Here is a 17,500-nt window from a genome sequence, read left to right as displayed (position 1 = left end):
CTAACCTTTCTTCGCCCTGTGCGCAAGCTTCTGCGCATCCCTTATCGCCTGCGTTTGTTTGTCTCGTTCTGTGAGAGTTCTGACTGAGACTAAATGAAATACACGAACGAACGTTTGCCCCATGTAAAGGCTTTTTTTTGTCTTTGTTGTTGTTTTTCGTCACTTGAAAATTACTTTGGATTCAAAACAACCAATGTTAGAGTAAAAACAGATCATCTGTCAGTCTGAGGAGGAATAAAACGTTTTGAACATTTCCAAAGAGGTTTGTATTTTTCTGATAATTGTGCATTTGATTTGTGAATTGATTTTGTGTCCAGTGCTTCGCCTTCTTTCGCCGGACTGAATTAAAACCCGCTTGTATTCTGTTATTAGTAGTTACGGTTAGTTTTTTTACATGCCCAGATTTATTTACCTTTGCAGAACCAGCTTTATCCTTGTCTTATGTCAAAGAACCGTAATGCTAACGCTTGCGAGTGAATACCCTGCGAGAAACCACTGCTCGCAGGGTAGCGAGTGAACAAACTTGAGCGCTTAAAACCTCCTCGGAACTTTAGAAGGCCAGCAAGCTTACTCGAGAAGAAAAGACTACTTCGATCATTTTAATAAAATCTTATACATAATTGGAAAGAAGTTTTTGCAATAAACTATCATTAACTTTGTTTGAAGGAAATCTTACTTACGCTAAGGTTTTTAACAGGTGTTTTGCATGTTCAACTTCACAACACAAAGCAAAATTAATCTGCGCGAAACGATCAAGTTTAAAAAACTATGGTTGCTTTGAAACCGATCTTGGGGAAGATTTACTAGATAAAGATTAACTCTTTTTCTGCCCACATATCAACTCCAAAACTTCTACATTGGGGATTTTGTTTATATTTTAGTGATCTACGAAGCTAGAAGTGTCTGATCAAGCGTGGGTTTTTAAAATATCAGCTCGAGTGCGACAAAGCTCAGTGACTTCAAACACATTGTGGGCAAACTTGAATTTCTTTGGGAACATTATTATACAAAGATATTTTGTTTTTATGTCCACGATGGAGCTCCGGACATTATATATCCAGGAACTTCCTTATATAAACACATTTTGTGAATGCATCTTGAAAAAAATCGGACTTACGCACGCAGATTTCCAGTACAACTCAAGGAAATTAGTAAATGTCGTTAAAGTCCGTTTTACTATGATGGTTATAACCACAGCTTGCAACTTTTGAAGACAAATTGCCTGTTCTTTCCAGGTTTATGGCCGCACAAACCACTTCTGCGCCAAGTCGACTCGAAAAAACCTGTTATCAATTATCCCGCTTTTTTTCACCTGACCAACATTGACGTCATAAGCTGTTTTTTCCGACCGCTCTACGAAGATAAGGGCCAAAAAACAGCAATTTTTGCGAATATTGCGAATATCTCGGAGTTACTTGCTTCAATTGAGCTGAAACTTCATAGTATGTTTATTCGGTTCATATTAAACACATTTCACTAGAATTGAATTAAAATAAAAAAAGGTCGAAATTTTGGTTCATTTGACCTTTAAGCAGACCCCAATTAAAAGTTGTATTTGGCTAATTTCTATTGTTAAAAACCTCTATTAAGCAGACACCGGACTGAATTGACAATAGTAGTATTGGATTACGTCCTTGAAATACGTACTGAAGTCAGTTAATGTTTTTGCATTTACAAACAAATTAAAGTTGGTAATGAAAGGTAATGAACTTGAACTCTGGATAGCTTCTTTAACAACTTGCAACTTTTTCACAGTAAAGAGTAACCGTTAAATGTTGATCGTTAACAAACATTGTGCAATTTTTAAAACCTCTATTAAGCGGACACCCTCTATTAAGCGGACACTTGGGAAGGTCCCGAAGGTGCCCACTTTATAGAGGTTTCACTGTAATTGATACCATAATAATGTAATAGTAATGATTATAATTATTATAATTTACATTGTTAGACAAAGAAATATTTTTAAACTTTCAGTATTCTGAACATCACTCATGTTCTTAAACTACTGTTGTAAATGGTAGCATTAACATGTATGACATTTAGTTTGCACAGACCTTGAGCAGGGGAAAAAAATCCCAATTTCCATCAGGTACTGTACAGAACCTCTAGATCTGTTAACTAACACCTCCTATAAGCTTACATGCACCTCTTACTAATAGACACTAAATATCTGGGTTCATAGCAATTAATTCCTATGTTAAAAATCTGCATTAATCCAAACTATTGTAAGTAAAGACATCTTTCCTTGGTAACAAACATCCATATAGATTGGTCAAATCAGACCTAAAACTCTTTGCAGAATAGTTGCCCACATGATAGATCATAGCTATAGAAAATACTCCTCTCTCTATGGCAGTGGTCGATCTAGGGGAGGTGCCCCCCCTTATTTTTAGACCACACTGGTCTAAAAATCTCAGGGTCTGGATGACCCCCCCCCCTCCCACCCCCCTTTATCTGAAGGTCTGGAACCGCCACTGTACGGGGCACTTCGGTTGAACAGATGCCTTTGACAGGCAGCATGAATCCGGAGTAATTTGGGCAACACTTTGATACTGAATAAGAAAACAAATTTACTTGTAGAGTGAGAAAGGAGGATCGAGTGTGCACCAAAAATCGATCCACCAGTCAAATCACACAGTCAGTAATTAATGCACAAGAAAACTCAAGGGAAGTTAAATGATGATCAAACAAGGAAAAACAATCTTACTGTTGAATAATATTACTTTTCCATGTTTGTTTTTGCTTCATGAAATTAAATAGCATCTGCTCTACTTGATCAAATAACAGAGCATTTTCTTTTTTTCTAGAATGATATGCCTTTACCGTGAAAGAAGTTGAAGGAACAATTACAGCAGAGGAGGCTTTAAGGTACACTCATAAACTAATATTCAAGCAAGACCCCAACGAAAACTGGGAGTGGGGATTATTTACAGAGAGGAAAAGGTTAATGCAGATGGGAAGATACCATTTCCACATTCTTTGGACCCTCCCCTTTCAGTTTTTACAGGACATATTTCTGACGAAACAACAAGAAGCCAAGTCAAAACTCTGAGGGGTTACTTAAGTTGAATTAAAAATATTGATTCCACCATTCATTCATTGATGTACTGTTAAAGAAACGCATTTAAAAAATTCTTGAACAAACCCATTGACTTGATAGGAAACCTTTCTAACTTGCAGATATCATGTAGATGAAGACTTCATAGTATCGATGGCTTCGAACCAAAATGTACAGTTTAACAGCACATTTTCATTTGCCACCTTAATTACAAAGCATAAAATAAGTAAGCCTAAATAAATAAATAAATTAATTAATTAAAAAATCTGACAAAATTTATGTAAACATGGCTTCAGTGAGTGTCTACAGGTCCTATGCTAAGTGTGTCCTTGATACCAAGATTTTGATCCTCCCCACCCAGGACAATGGGTGACCGTCTGTGCCTCCCACTGAGCTCTGCAATTATCAACAACAACAACAACAAAACTTTATTAATAAAAAAATATACTTAAAGAAGTATTGTCCGCAGCTAGCAAGGCTATTCGACGCGGTACAATGCGTGCAAAATATAAAAATAGAGACTAAGGCTATTAACATTATCATTCTCAGCAGAGGCCTGATTCAGCTCAGTGGCTAGGGCAAATTAAGAACAAGGTACTTGCCAGTCAAAGCCTCTAGTGAACACTGCTGCTTACTGAAGGGGTTGTGTCAAAATAGCCCCCTCCCTATACCACTAATTTTGGACCCCAGGCCTGATCCACCCACCCACCCACTGTTAGGGCAGTCCCTCGGCTATTCAGCTAAACCGACCAAGATGGCAAGCCCCCTACCATTTTGGACACTGGACTGGCCTGGTGACGGGCTGTGCCCGGTGCCAGGCGAAAACCTAGTGACCAGAAATCAGACAGAAATATTATTAAATAATATTATTATTACAGCCTCATATTTTGCGCATTCTCTTCACCTTAAATATGGTGAAATGACATAAAAGTGGAATGATAAATAACAATATTGATCCTTCTCCGCAAGTGTGAAATATAAGTATGGCGATTTTTACACTGTACATGTATTCAATAAGGAAATGATAATGTATAATTCTCACCTAGATACACAGCCTGGTGATCTGGGGCCATTCAAAGGATGTTATTCAGTAACATCCACTGAAAGGTCCTTTTGCCCGTGGAGTAAGAAGAGGCTTGAAACATCAAAACATCCTTTAAACGGAGGCAGTGGCATCTTCTTGTTTGAATTGATTGGAATCAACCGAGGAATGATCGAAAAAGTGTGACAAAATCTCTCACCAAAAATCAAACAAGTCGGATACAGACGATCGAACTGCAGATGAATCACATATAAAAACTTCGAGGCGAGCGTGACGTCATACGTTTACGAAATCCGACCGAAGATAAGAGGGCCTTTCGACGGATGTTAACGAGTGCTGACCTTTTCAATCGAAATATTTGCAAGAATAATTATTCTCAACCAATCCAACCAATCACAATAGAAGTAAGCAGCTGTTCTTAGGGACACGTAACGTATAATCCCTTTGTCCATTTGCTTGATTGTTTTGTTGAAGCCCGTGAGGATAATATTCCGAAGGTAGGTATAATACCAGTTTTATTCTACAAATTGAAGACTATACTAAATCAATTTTAATACTTAGACTACTCTTTAATAAGGATGCAATATGACCTATGATGTGATTGCATATTGAGTTGCATATAAGCTTGGTTAAAATTTCCTTATATATGTATTTTTTGCAAAGAAACTACGGTAATTTTTTTACACGGTCAATCTTCATAATTGAGTTAAAGCTTACTAATTCGTAGTAAATCCCCTTTTTTGTTCATCGTTCCATATGCTTTATTAGCCTTAGTTTGTAAAGTGTAATTAGCTTACGTGTCGTTTTTGAATAGTAATTAACTGAAGCGGCGAGAAATATCCTAGGTTTACTAACACGCAAATTGTGTTTAGAACAATAAAATTGTTTATTTCACCGTTTATACAATAAAATCAAGCGGACAAGAATTGTGTACTGGATGACACAAGATGGTTCAACGAAGCTCAGTTACTAAAACTAAAGTTATGCGAAACATTTGCTTCGATTTCAAGCAAATTAAGATTACTTTTCTTATCGGAAATTGGTGACACTTGTAACTGATGAACTCTTATACTTATTAGATAGCATACATGTCATTAAAAAACATACAAACAAATGAAAAAACATGAAATGACTCTTGAGTACTATTGTACCTCTAGGTACAGAACTGTTTTGAGCCAAGCTGAATCAACGACAAGTCTTAAACATGGTTAAAGGCTGTTTTTTTAGACACGGTTTAAATTGTTTTCTTCGTAAAAGCTGCTTTATAAACTGACTTAAGTTGATTGCATATTGTGAGCAAACTACATTCATTTGAATCCTCTGTGAAAACCTGTATTCCAGTTTTCCATGTCTTTTTTAAATTTTTTTAAAACCTGGTTGAATTAAACATGTTGAATTGGTGTGAATGGGGCATGAGTTTTTTCATCGTAATGAATATGAAAAGGGTCTGGAAGGGTATTTTGAGAGTCAACATCTGTGATTACGCAAGATATGTTACTGAGAAAAAGGATTTAAAAGCTACCTGGGAAGTGGAATTCGCTAAAATTTGAGTGCATTTTTGTTGTAAGTGCCAAAAGCAAGTCTGCAGATTTGGAATTAAAGTATTTCTCACCAGCTGCTACTATATGGCAAAGTCATTACCTGTTGAAAAGAGGCTAGCTGTAGGGTCACGTTTCACACGATCACAAGCAATATTGAGTCTTGTTTAGCCTGCCAACAGTATTTTAAACTTCAGATGTTTTCCTTAGCACGTTGAGCCAATAACAAAACGTTTTCTAATTTGAAAACATAATAAACAATCAGAAAACACCTGCCATATTCACAATAGCAGGTGACATCACCAGACAACATTTTAATGCTTGGAATTCAGACTTCCCTATTCACCATACCCCCCACAGGTTAAGTGGTGGAGACAGCTGACATTTCAGACTAAAAATGAGGGGGAATATGGCATGAGGAGTCCCCTACCTCCAGAGCCTCTTCAAAGCTTAAAAGAACTAATGCATAACTCATATGAAGATTTTTGCTTTCAACGTTTTGTCCACAGCCTCAAACCACTAGATAATGTTATAAATAAGTGGAATATGATTGTCTAGGTGGTAATAGTCCTTTACAGGAATGTTCTTGACAGTTAGTGATGTTTTGGCATACTGTGCAGTAGTCATGAGGAGGCTAAATAGGGGTATGCAAATGCAACGATCCATAATAATTTATTAACCAAATCCATCCTTCCACTTTCGCCCTGAATCCGAAATCTGGGCAAAAATATTTTAATTACACGCAAAGTCCAAAATGGGGGAGGGGAAAATTCGCGACATTCCGAAGGGAAGAGGGTGGGGGAATTGCAAATTATGTAAAATCATTAAACTTAAAAAACAACAACAACAAATACAGGCATTTCAAACTGAGATTTGAGTCACCGGAAAAACACAAACAAGATAGTCTAAACATCAAACCTAAAACTCACAACCACCTGAGTTTTACCAAAGCTCAAAAGTGCAATTACTTTGTTTACTAAAAATCTCTCATTCATTTGGTTACACTCCTCATAACCTTAAAACAATTAACTTCACAGATTTAATCAGTGTAAAAATATCCACTACGATCCACACTTAAAAACTGAACGGTGACTGAACTGAACTATTTCAGTGCGATCAGGCTTAAGAAATAGTGATCTCCATCAACATTCTTCATGAACATTATACTTTCACACAATTAGCAGTTATTGAGAATTTGTAAAATGATCGAGTGATCGGTGTCGACCTTAACACGTTTTTGTGCTAAAATAATAATAGGTATCCATTTGAAGATGATACAAAGGAACCCAAAATAGACTTACCCCTCTTCGGCTGATGTTTAGAACATTGAGAAGGACTGAATGGCATCACCGTACAGCTGAATCCAGTCAGCGACCCTCAATAAAAACCATTTAAGCTAATACATAATCAACAACTACGTGAATGCCCGAGTTTCTGACTCGACAGTCATCCGCCACCGTCAGGAAATCATACGATATTGCTTCTCGAACGAATCCCTCATTTTAATTTTCCCCAATTCAGTAATCCACGACCAAGTACCTTTTCCAGATCTTCTCCGCACGACGAAACGCTTTCTCTGACTTCTCTGGCCGCTTCCCGCTATACTTTCTAGTAGTTGGAGGGAACTTAGTCCTTCTTTGATCGCTTTAAACCCGCTTTCGTCTGCATTCCATCGGCGTATTAAAGGTTCGGGTTAAGGTTGTGGAAAAGATGAGTCGTTTTTCAACTTTCTATTTACTTTTGTCAGTTCTTTGAAAACTGAGGAAGTATGCACATTTGAAACGAGATAGAATTATATAAGAGTGGTGAAAAAAGTAGAGCATTTCTAGCTAATAATTTGTACTGTTTGAAAAAGGGATTAGCTGGTGTGTCTCACGTTGAGATTTATGCAACCGGCTCCCAAAAGTCAAACTGCTACCGCAGAGATGCCAATCTATTCGGAATTATGAGTAGGAAAAACCCCTAGTTTAAAGCCAAAACTAGAATAAGTCAATGAAATGGCAAGTCGTTCAGTAAATATGTACTTGGGACTTTTTGGCCCAGCGATATGATTGTTTCCACGAAGGAAGTTTATTCCTGCAAAACACCTGCGTCATTCGGGTCCATTCCCAGTTCAGTGAACATGGATGACGCGTCTTTTTCTAAACTCATGGGAATGTGATGTCTGGTCTAAAATTCAAAATCTGGCCATTCATCGTCAGTTTATTCATTTCCAAACTATTTAATGATAACAGTTTTTTGGAAAAATCATAAACAATGGCTTTTTTTAAAATCATGCACAGATGGCTTTTAATATGCTCTAAAAATGAATACCCCCGACTCTAAAAATACTCAAAACCGCCCATCCTTTTCTTGCGGTCTCCATTATGTAAAGGCCTTCACTGGGTGACCAATGCTAAACAACGTCGGGAATAGCTTTGAAAGTTTAACCTGATGTTCTGAACTGGACTGTATCTTCAGTTTACCGCAGTTGACTTATTTTTGACTAAATAATATCAAATAAAAACTATAATCCTCTGATACGATATCAGTGATTTGGCAAAGACTGCCTTCTAATCCTTAATCCGTTTTACAAGTGCGCTAGGATCAAAGATAGTTTTTTCAATCAAATGTCAACAGCAGCATAACTTTCATTTGACTGCAGGTTGCGTCACAGAGAACAGTACCTCGCAGTTTCCGTGGTAAGTACGCTGCTTCCTTTTCACTTACATAATCAACTACTTCTATTTCTAAAGTGTATCTCAGTGTTCGTGGCTGAAGCAGCTGTCGGTTAATTGGTGATTAGGCTAGTGCTCTGAGCTCGTCTTCCACATAGGGTAAGTTCGAGTTCTCGTTCCCAGAAGCTCATATGTAAGTTGTCTTTGTGTTTGCGTTTGCTGATGATTCTCGTCCCTGCAAGCGATTGTCTACAGCATAAGTTTGGGGCTAACTGCTTGAACGGCAGAAATCTTAATGTGAGAACAGTTGAGGTTCAGCTTGATTCTGTAGCCGATACTAAACTACCTGGCATAAAGATAGACAACTGGTTTTAAACAACGATATCGAATATAGGAAAGCGACTTCGCCTTTTGAAAAGAACAGATACATTTCTGTGACTGAAAGCTGAGAAGTTTGTTTTACAACTCACTTATCCAGCAGATACTTGACTACGGGAGTTATTGTCTTGGGGACATGAAGCAAACCGAAGCTCCACATCCAAGACGTAATCAATTTATAGAAACGATGCGCCAGAGCAATCCTAGACAAAAAATGAGACACCCCCTCGGGGCCTTTATTTAGAGACCTTAACGTCGTGTCATGATTTGATAAGAGACAAGAACGCGCTTACAGCGGTATTCAGTCTCGCTTGCTTGGAGATTAGATCGAGAAAGCTTAGGATAACTGTATTTTGATTCATAAAAGTGGCCCTGTCCTTTTGGCCGGTTTTACCGGGGAAAATGGTACCGTCCAGCGGGACATCCTGAGTTTTAGCAACATTTGTTAGGAGGTATATCATATCTCGGTTTTTTATTGCTAAACGGTGATTCTTTAGGCTTCCAAAAGGCCAGGGTAACTAGACAGGAATGTTTTTTTTTGTCGTGAAAAATACCTTGTCCTTTTGGCTTGTATGTTTTAAGGAAATAGTACCGCCTAGCAGGACATCCTAAACTATGTCAGCAGTTGCTTGCATGTATTACTACATGACATGCAGCTTGTTATTGTTACATTGTAGTACATACCTTGCCCTCTGAAGGCTTTTTCCTACCAGCTGGGGACAGCTGAACAAAGATAGTTTAATTCATACCTTGTTGTTGTAATCACCTAAGAATGTCTACCCTGGGGGACACTCTATAGGGAGTACTTAGGTATAACAGTGATGGGGAAGTGCAAAACCCTTTTTCTGGTTTGACATTTGAAATCCAAGGTTAACCAAACAGGAGTGGTTTTTGTTCTTGAAAATTGTCTGGCCCTTTTGAATGGTATAAGCTAAGAAAAAAGTACCACCCAGCAGGACGTCCTAAATTAGCTCAGCAAGCTTGTGTTTAATTTTTCATGGTTTATCTCATTTGAAAGTGTTTTGAAAGTTAATTTTTTATCTCAGGTAATTTTTGTTTTTCTTTTGTTTTTGGGTATGGTAATGAATGCTAATGACGTTGAAACAAATGGAAAACAAAAATTACCTGAGATAAAATAATTTCCTCGTTAGGTTTCTTGTGTTACTTAATTATTAAGGAGCACGATGAGTTTGGAGTTGCTTTCAAGCTTTATTTTCTCCACTCATCAACAAGAGTTGGTAGTACATGTGTCAGTGTTTGGATCCGGGAGTGGTGGATTGAGTGGATACTCAACCTTTTTTAGAACAGTCTACCAAAGAATATAATACTTGGGGAAACAAATGGAAATACGTGGGAGGCAAAAACCTGGTGAAGCCAACCAACCATCGTCCTTCCTAAATCGGCATGCTTTGGGACAAAAGTGCAACAACTTAAAATTAATAACATAAAGTTTGATGGCCGATTGGTATCATCAACCCACAATTCAAAAATCGTGGATCTGCCCCTGGTACTTTAAGTTTATTACAAAAACGTTTGCAACAGCTGTTGCTTGATCATGTTTTGGAAATCTTGAAAAGATAAAAGAGTAGAGACAAAAAAGTATTAATTAATATCCAAGGTCTTAGAGTAAAAATAGCCTTCTATTTCAAAGGGGGTAGAATACTGTGAAACTAACTTCTTTTCATCAACAGTGTCTGAACTTTTTTAAACTGTTTTAATACCTGTTTATAGTTGGGCATTATCCCCCTGCTGAGGTACTCTGCAAACTAATCAGTAACAGTAGTGATGTATGAAAATTGTTTTGAAAGATAATACTTAAAAGTTCATATTTATTTTGATGGAATTGCATAATGAATGACTTTCCATTCAATAATCTTCATTGCAAAGATGATGAAATAGCAAAACCTACCATACAGACAAAGACACCACAATCAGTTGAGTTTAATTGCCGTGGTACATCTGTAATGTAAAATTGAACAGAACTTATCGCTGATGAGTTTCTGTAATTTCGTCCATGAACGAAGAACAAAGCATATCTTGCTATGAAATTGGTAGACAGTTACAACACTAGTGAGCAGCACAAAGCAACGCGAAGATCTTGTTTACTTGATTTATTTATCCGACCGGTTGTGGGGTTATTGGGGCTGTTGACAGTTGAGGAGAGAGGGGAAGTTAAAAATAGAGAGTCTCCAGAATCAACAACCGAGGTTGGTTCCTGCCAAGGTAGGTAGGTTTTTGGGTATGGTAATATATGATAATGAGTTTGAAACAAAAGAAAATAAAATTTAGAGCAAGGATAAAATTGGACCACAATTTCGGTATGGAGAGGTGTGTGGGGAGGGGGGGGGGGGTTGGGGTGAGAATAATGTTGTTGTCACAAAAAAAAAATTGATTTGTTTTGATAGTGCCAGCCAGAGAGTCGGCAGCCAACTGTACCAACCTTTTTTTGGCTGAGTGATACTGACCAGTCAAACAACACACAAATACTGAGGACAGGAAATAACAATGATTCTATAACCATACTAAATAATAATAACAACAACAATAACAATAATATTTATGATAATAATAGATGTAACTGGCCTTTCCTGGATGTAATAAGGATTGAAGTATATCATGAATGAAAGGATATCATTTACATAATGGACTGCTGATGTGAAGAATCTCAAACATCGCAAAGTATACCGTAAAATCACGCTTCCCTGGCAATAAAACGGCACCCCCTGGGTGGACATTCTTAGGTGATAACAACAACAAGGAATGAATAAAACTATCTTTGTTCAGCTGTCCCCAGCTGGTAGGAAAAAGCCTTCAGAGGGCGAGGTATGTATTACAATGTAACAATAACAAGCTGCATGTTATGTAGTAATACACGCAAACAACTACTGACATAGTTTAGGATGTCCTGCTAGGCGCTACTATTTCCTTAAATAATACAGGCCAAAAGAGGGTCTCAATGGGGTTAACCGATAGGCGTAAAACGGCCAAAAATTTAGTCGATAGCCGTAAAAATTGAAAAATTTTAACCGTTAGCCGTAAATTGGGTAAAAAAGAGTTAACCGTAAAAGAAATTGTCCCCTAGATTTGTTAATTTTATGGAAGGTGCTTAACTCGCTTATGGTTGCGTTTTTTATTTTCCGGCTACTTTGACTCCGTACGCACGTTAGGCGAAAAGGCTTTTAGGTGTATCTCGGGGAACTAATTTTTCCTATAGCGAAAGAGGGCTTCTCACTGGGAATTAATATTTGCGATTTTCAGAAGGTCGTGCCTTCGAAACACTAGTGAAACAACACGCAGAGCTGTTTGTAAAACACGTTGCCGATAAACAATATTTTCCTGTTTTTCTCTGACGCTACGGTAGACATTGCCATGCCTAGTCCCTGCATGTACGGCATCTTCCCACGCAATCTCGGTCAAGGCATTTCGGTGGCGAACTCGCTCTGACCACGTGACCCGAAACGCATTAGCCGCGCGGAATAATGAGGTCTACGGACAAGGCAACAACAGGCAGTCGTTTTGTACAGTCCTTCGCTATGATTAAAAACACTGGACACGGGAATTTTGTTACTGGCCGTTTTCACGGGACAGCTAGAAAGAGATTATCCAGACTCGCCTGTGTACAGTCGCCCCCTCCTCCACATTGTTAGACACCCCTTCTCTGATTTTTTCTGCGGGGAGGTTGCGGCTGTACACAGGCTCAGTCTGTAACGGATAATCCATCTTCCGTACTCCAAAATTGACGGATAAAGTCGGGGGGGTCGTTCATTTCAAAATTAAAACTATTCCATTTTCAAATTGAGACGTGTTACCTATCTGACGCGAATCATCAAACGGATAACCCGTCTCAAACGAATAAGCCGTCTCTAGTGTGGAATGTCGCGCCCCGGCCTTGAGTTGGGCGTTCGCGTGTCTGCTCACTATTGGCATTTCTATGTGTAAAATGATTTTAGAAGTGGAATACTTTATAAAAGTATATTGATCTATCAAACGTGAAAATTTTTCAATAGAATAGCTTATTTTATCCCGAGATGATCCAAAGGCCTTTATTTTGCTTTAAAGATACAAAAAATACAGGTTAATTAATATTTAACTTTTTGAAACAAAAGAAATTAATTTTTAACTTTTTTGTTAACCGTAACTGCAAAAAATTAACCGATAGCCGTAAAAGAGCCAAAATTTTAGCCGATAACCGTAAAAGACACCACCCCATTGAGACCCTCCCAAAAGGACAAGGCATTTTTTACCAAAAAAAAAAACACTTCTATTTAGTTACCCTGACCTTTTGGAAACCTAAAGAATCACCGTTTAACATTAAAAAAACCCAGATATAATATGTACCTCCTAACTGTCTTACAAATGTTGCTAAAACTCAGGATAATACCGGCCAAAAGGACAGGGCCACTTTTATGAATAAAAATATTCCTATACAGTTATCCTAAGCTTGTAGAAACCTACAGAAATCAAGTTCTACAACATCGTTTAACAATAAAAAACCCAGATATGTTATACCTCCTAACAAATGTTGCTAAAACTCAGGATGTCCCGTTGGACGGTACTATTTTCTTCGGTAATACCGGCCAAAAGGACAAGGCCACTTTTATGAATAAAAATGTTCCCATAGAGTTATCCTAAGCTTGTAGAAACCTGTAGAAATCCAGTCCTACAACACAGTTTAACAATAAAAGCTAGAGGTGATGTACATGCCAACAAATGTTACTATAATTTAGGATGTCCTGTTGGACGGTACTATTTTTTTCCTTTTAATTTATACTACTACGTGAGAAATTTCTGCAATTTGATTGGGTTAGAGCAGTGGTATTTCACCTTAATTTGAAATACCTACATGTGAAAATTACAAACCTTTTGTGGGTAGTAGTTGTACAAATAATAGCATGATTTGTACGTGATATTTGGGATAAATATCACTCGTGATAATCACACGTGGTATTTATGCCAAATATCACTACAAATCATGCTATTACCTATACAGTATGTGGTCCTTGGTCCGCGTGTAAAAGTCATTAACTTGAATATCTTACCCGAATCTTCACGTAACGAGCTGAAATACTCCCTGAAGATAGCTTTTATGTTCCTGTCGATAATCCTGAAGTTTAAAGTTCCAGACATAAATATTTTGCTTGGAATTCGCAAAAAGGCGACCGTTTTCGATGGTCCTTGGTCCGCGAATCTGGTCCTTGGTCCGCGTCTCAGGTAAGCAGCACGATAAAAACGTCAAAATGTTATGGTTTCTACTCAAAAACGTGATTTTCACAGTATTTCTTGTATTTTTTTTCTTTTCTTGATGCAATTAAGCTAAATTTTTTTTCGGAAGATGTTGTGAGCATAAAATAATCTGCTTTTCTTTCAAAGACTTCAGACAACAGTCTCCTCGAGTCTCCCACACGAGCGTCGACGAGCGGTTTTTTTGCGCGGTCGAAAATAATTACCAAAAACTCTGTATGTATCCGAGGTATTAAAAAAAGAGAACTTGTAGACATGTATAGGGACGACTTTCAAAACATTTTTCGAAAACAAAGGCCGTCGCTTTTTACTTTGGGAAGTTTTATTCAACCAAGGTCATAGGCCGCGGACCAAGGACCGCTAAGTGAAATTTGGTGATATTTTTCAAGAGTCGCTAAAACAAAAAATTCATAGTCTACAGCAATATGCTTCCAACAGCAGAAATAAGTTGATCTGAAAACCTGTTCTGCAAAAAGGCAAGTCTTCCCGTTGCGTTTTACACAGGAAAAAATAACGGATTCCCATTTTTGGATATTTTAGGGTATTTAACGAATACCCACAAAAGTCCCAAATTTGGAAGAGTGAGACAAGTCCCAATCTGGGAACTTAGTTGGGAATTCCCTGGTTGGGACTCGTCTCACTTTGCCAAATTTGGGATTTTTATGGGTATTCTTTAAATACCCTAAAATATCCAAAAATGGGAGTCCGTTATTTTTGCTGTGTTAGTTATTCGCAGGCTAAGTAAACATGACCATGTAATTTACGTTGCCGCAAAAATCCAGACTTCAAGAAAGACAAATTAACCTACCTGTCAACAAACTTCAATTTCGCGTCTTCACCCGCAGCAAGAAAGCTGAAACTTCGTCATATGAAAGAATGCTAATCAGTAAATCACGATATCTTGACGAAATATTTTCTCATTTTCGGAAAAGACGCGGACCAAGGGCATCGGGGACTTCCGCGGACCAAGGACCACATACTGTACTAATACCGGCCAGCGGGACAAGACAAATTGATAAGACATTTATAAAAGGATTGCTTACTATACAGGACAAAGAACACTTCCAAACTCACAATAAACGCAAACTGCGTCAACAATACCGTAAATCACGCTTCTCTGGCGATAAATTTCAGTTTTCACCACGCTTGAGCCGCCACATTGGATGTTTTCGAGAATTTCCGAAGTCGGCCAAGGCCAAAGTCGGCCCGAATCGGAAACTCGTTCCTAGTACTCCTCGGCTGTCCTTTTGGACGGTATGATTTAGGCACAACCCAGGACCACTCCAAGACAGAAAAATAAAATGGCGGACCTTTTCAATCGAAATCTTTGCAAGAATAATTATTCTCAACCAATCCAATAGCCGGCGAACAGCAGACGCATTTCCGGTCGTCGCTTCTCTCCCTCCGAAAAATAGCGTCCGCGAACCCGAGCGGCAAAACGATTTCCGTGACGTAAAACCTTTTGTTTTGATGTAGGCCAGTCAGATCAAAGGATAGAATACAGCTCGAGTGACTCCTCGCGACCTCGCTCCAAATACGCTTTGGAACGTGAATTTCACGACCATAACAAGGTTTCCTGCGACGTTGAATGCTGACTTGTTTATGAAGCAACTGCTTCTTAAGCTATGTATGTGATGTGGGCCTTTGGTTTCGCTTTATAAAATACGGTAGTACGTGACATAAACAAAACCTGGACAAAATAATCGCTACAGCGAAAGGAAAGCAACATAGCTTAATGACATCGCGCTCAGACTTATTTATTTCAATTTAACCAGCGCTGACAAAAGGTGGTGAATCAGTTATACAGGCACATCCTTGACTGATTCAGAAATCTCTAACAATCGCTCGTTAATAATTCTAGTATCGCCACAACACAATGATCTGAAATATTATAAACCTGGGCCAGACCCAGCGTGAAATAAATAGTTACAGCAGTAAATAGATCATAGTCAAGATGACATTTCAGCTACGACGCTTCTACTCATCTCACAAAAAACTATGGAAATGAGAACCTTGAAAAGAACATGTATTTAAAGAAATATACCGGAGCAAATATAAATGCTTTCGATCTGATCAAAGTTCTATCTGAACCAAGAAGGAACCACGCATGGGAAATCAATTACCACATGTCCTACCTTTCAAATATAAAGGATATCTACTAAAAAATATCTAAAACGGCACACGACAAACTATCGAAGAGTTCTCCAAAGCATACTTTCCTGTGAGGAACCAGAGAGGAACAGAAGCAACAAACGGCATGATGCGTCTACTGTCATTAGGACAGTTATCGTTTCGAATATGATCAAAACAACTACGTCTGATAAATCATTGACTCCGTAGGCAAATAGATGAAAAATGTCCTCTAATCTTTTCTTCGATATGAATCCTCTTGATACTTATTTCGTCAATCAGTTTCACAATCCTCGCAAATTAACTTTCGTAAACGCGTCGTTCTGAGAAAAAAGGACGGCTATACAGAAGCCACCGTCGTCCTTTCAATTTCGACTTGAAAACATATCCATCGCGCACGATCCTGCGAGAAGTCTCGCGAGTTAGTTCCTTGATTTTAAGAGCTAAACCGCGATTGGCTAAAAATCTTTTACGTCGCGGAAATCGTTTTGTCGCTCGGGTTCGCAGACGCTATTTTTCGGAGGGAGAGAAGCGACGACCGGAAATGCGTCTGCTGTTCGCAGGCTACCAATCCAACCAATCACAATAGAAGCAAGCAGCTGTTCTTAGGGACACGTAACATATAATCCCTTTGTCCATTTGCTTGGTTGTTTTGTTGAAGCCTGTGAGGATAATATTCCGAAGGTAGGTATAATACCAGTTTTATTCTACAAATTGAAGACCATACTAAATAAATTTTAATACTTAGACTACTCTTTAATAAGGATACAATATGACCTATGATGTGATTGCATATTGAATTGCATATAAGCCTGGTTAAGTCTTCTTGTTAACTTTGCATATTTTGCAAAGAAACTAATTTTTTAACACGGTCAGTCTTCATAACTGAGTTTATTAGTAAGCTTTAATAAAGCTTACTAATTCGTAGTAAATGCCGTTTTTTATTCATCGTTCCATATGCTCTATTAACCTTAGTTTGTTAAGTGTAATTAGCCTTACGTGTCGTTTTTGAATAGCAATTAACTGAAGCGGCGAGGAATATCCTAGGTTTACTAACACGCAAATTGTGTTTAGAACAATAAATTTTTTTATTTGACCCTTTATACAATAAAATCAAGCGCACAGGAATTTTGTACTGGAGGACACAAGATGGTTCAACGAAGCTCAGTTACTAAAACTAAAGTTATGCGAAACATTTGCTTCGATTTCAAGCAAATTAAGATTACTTTTCTTATCGGAAATTGGTGACACTTGTAACTGATCAACTCTTTTACTTATTAGACAGCATACATGTCATTAAAAAACATACAAACAAACGAACAAACATAAAATGACTCTTGAGTACTATTGTACATGTAGGTACAGAATTGTTTTGAGCCTAGCTGCATCCACGGCAAGTCTTAAACATGGTTAAAGGCTGTTTTTTAAACACGGTTTAAAATTGTTTTCTTCGTAA

This window comes from Porites lutea, chromosome 8 (assembly GCF_958299795.1).
Source record: "Porites lutea chromosome 8, jaPorLute2.1, whole genome shotgun sequence".
NCBI classification, from domain to species: domain Eukaryota; kingdom Metazoa; phylum Cnidaria; class Anthozoa; order Scleractinia; family Poritidae; genus Porites; species Porites lutea.
Note: the sequence above shows the minus strand (reverse complement) of the source record.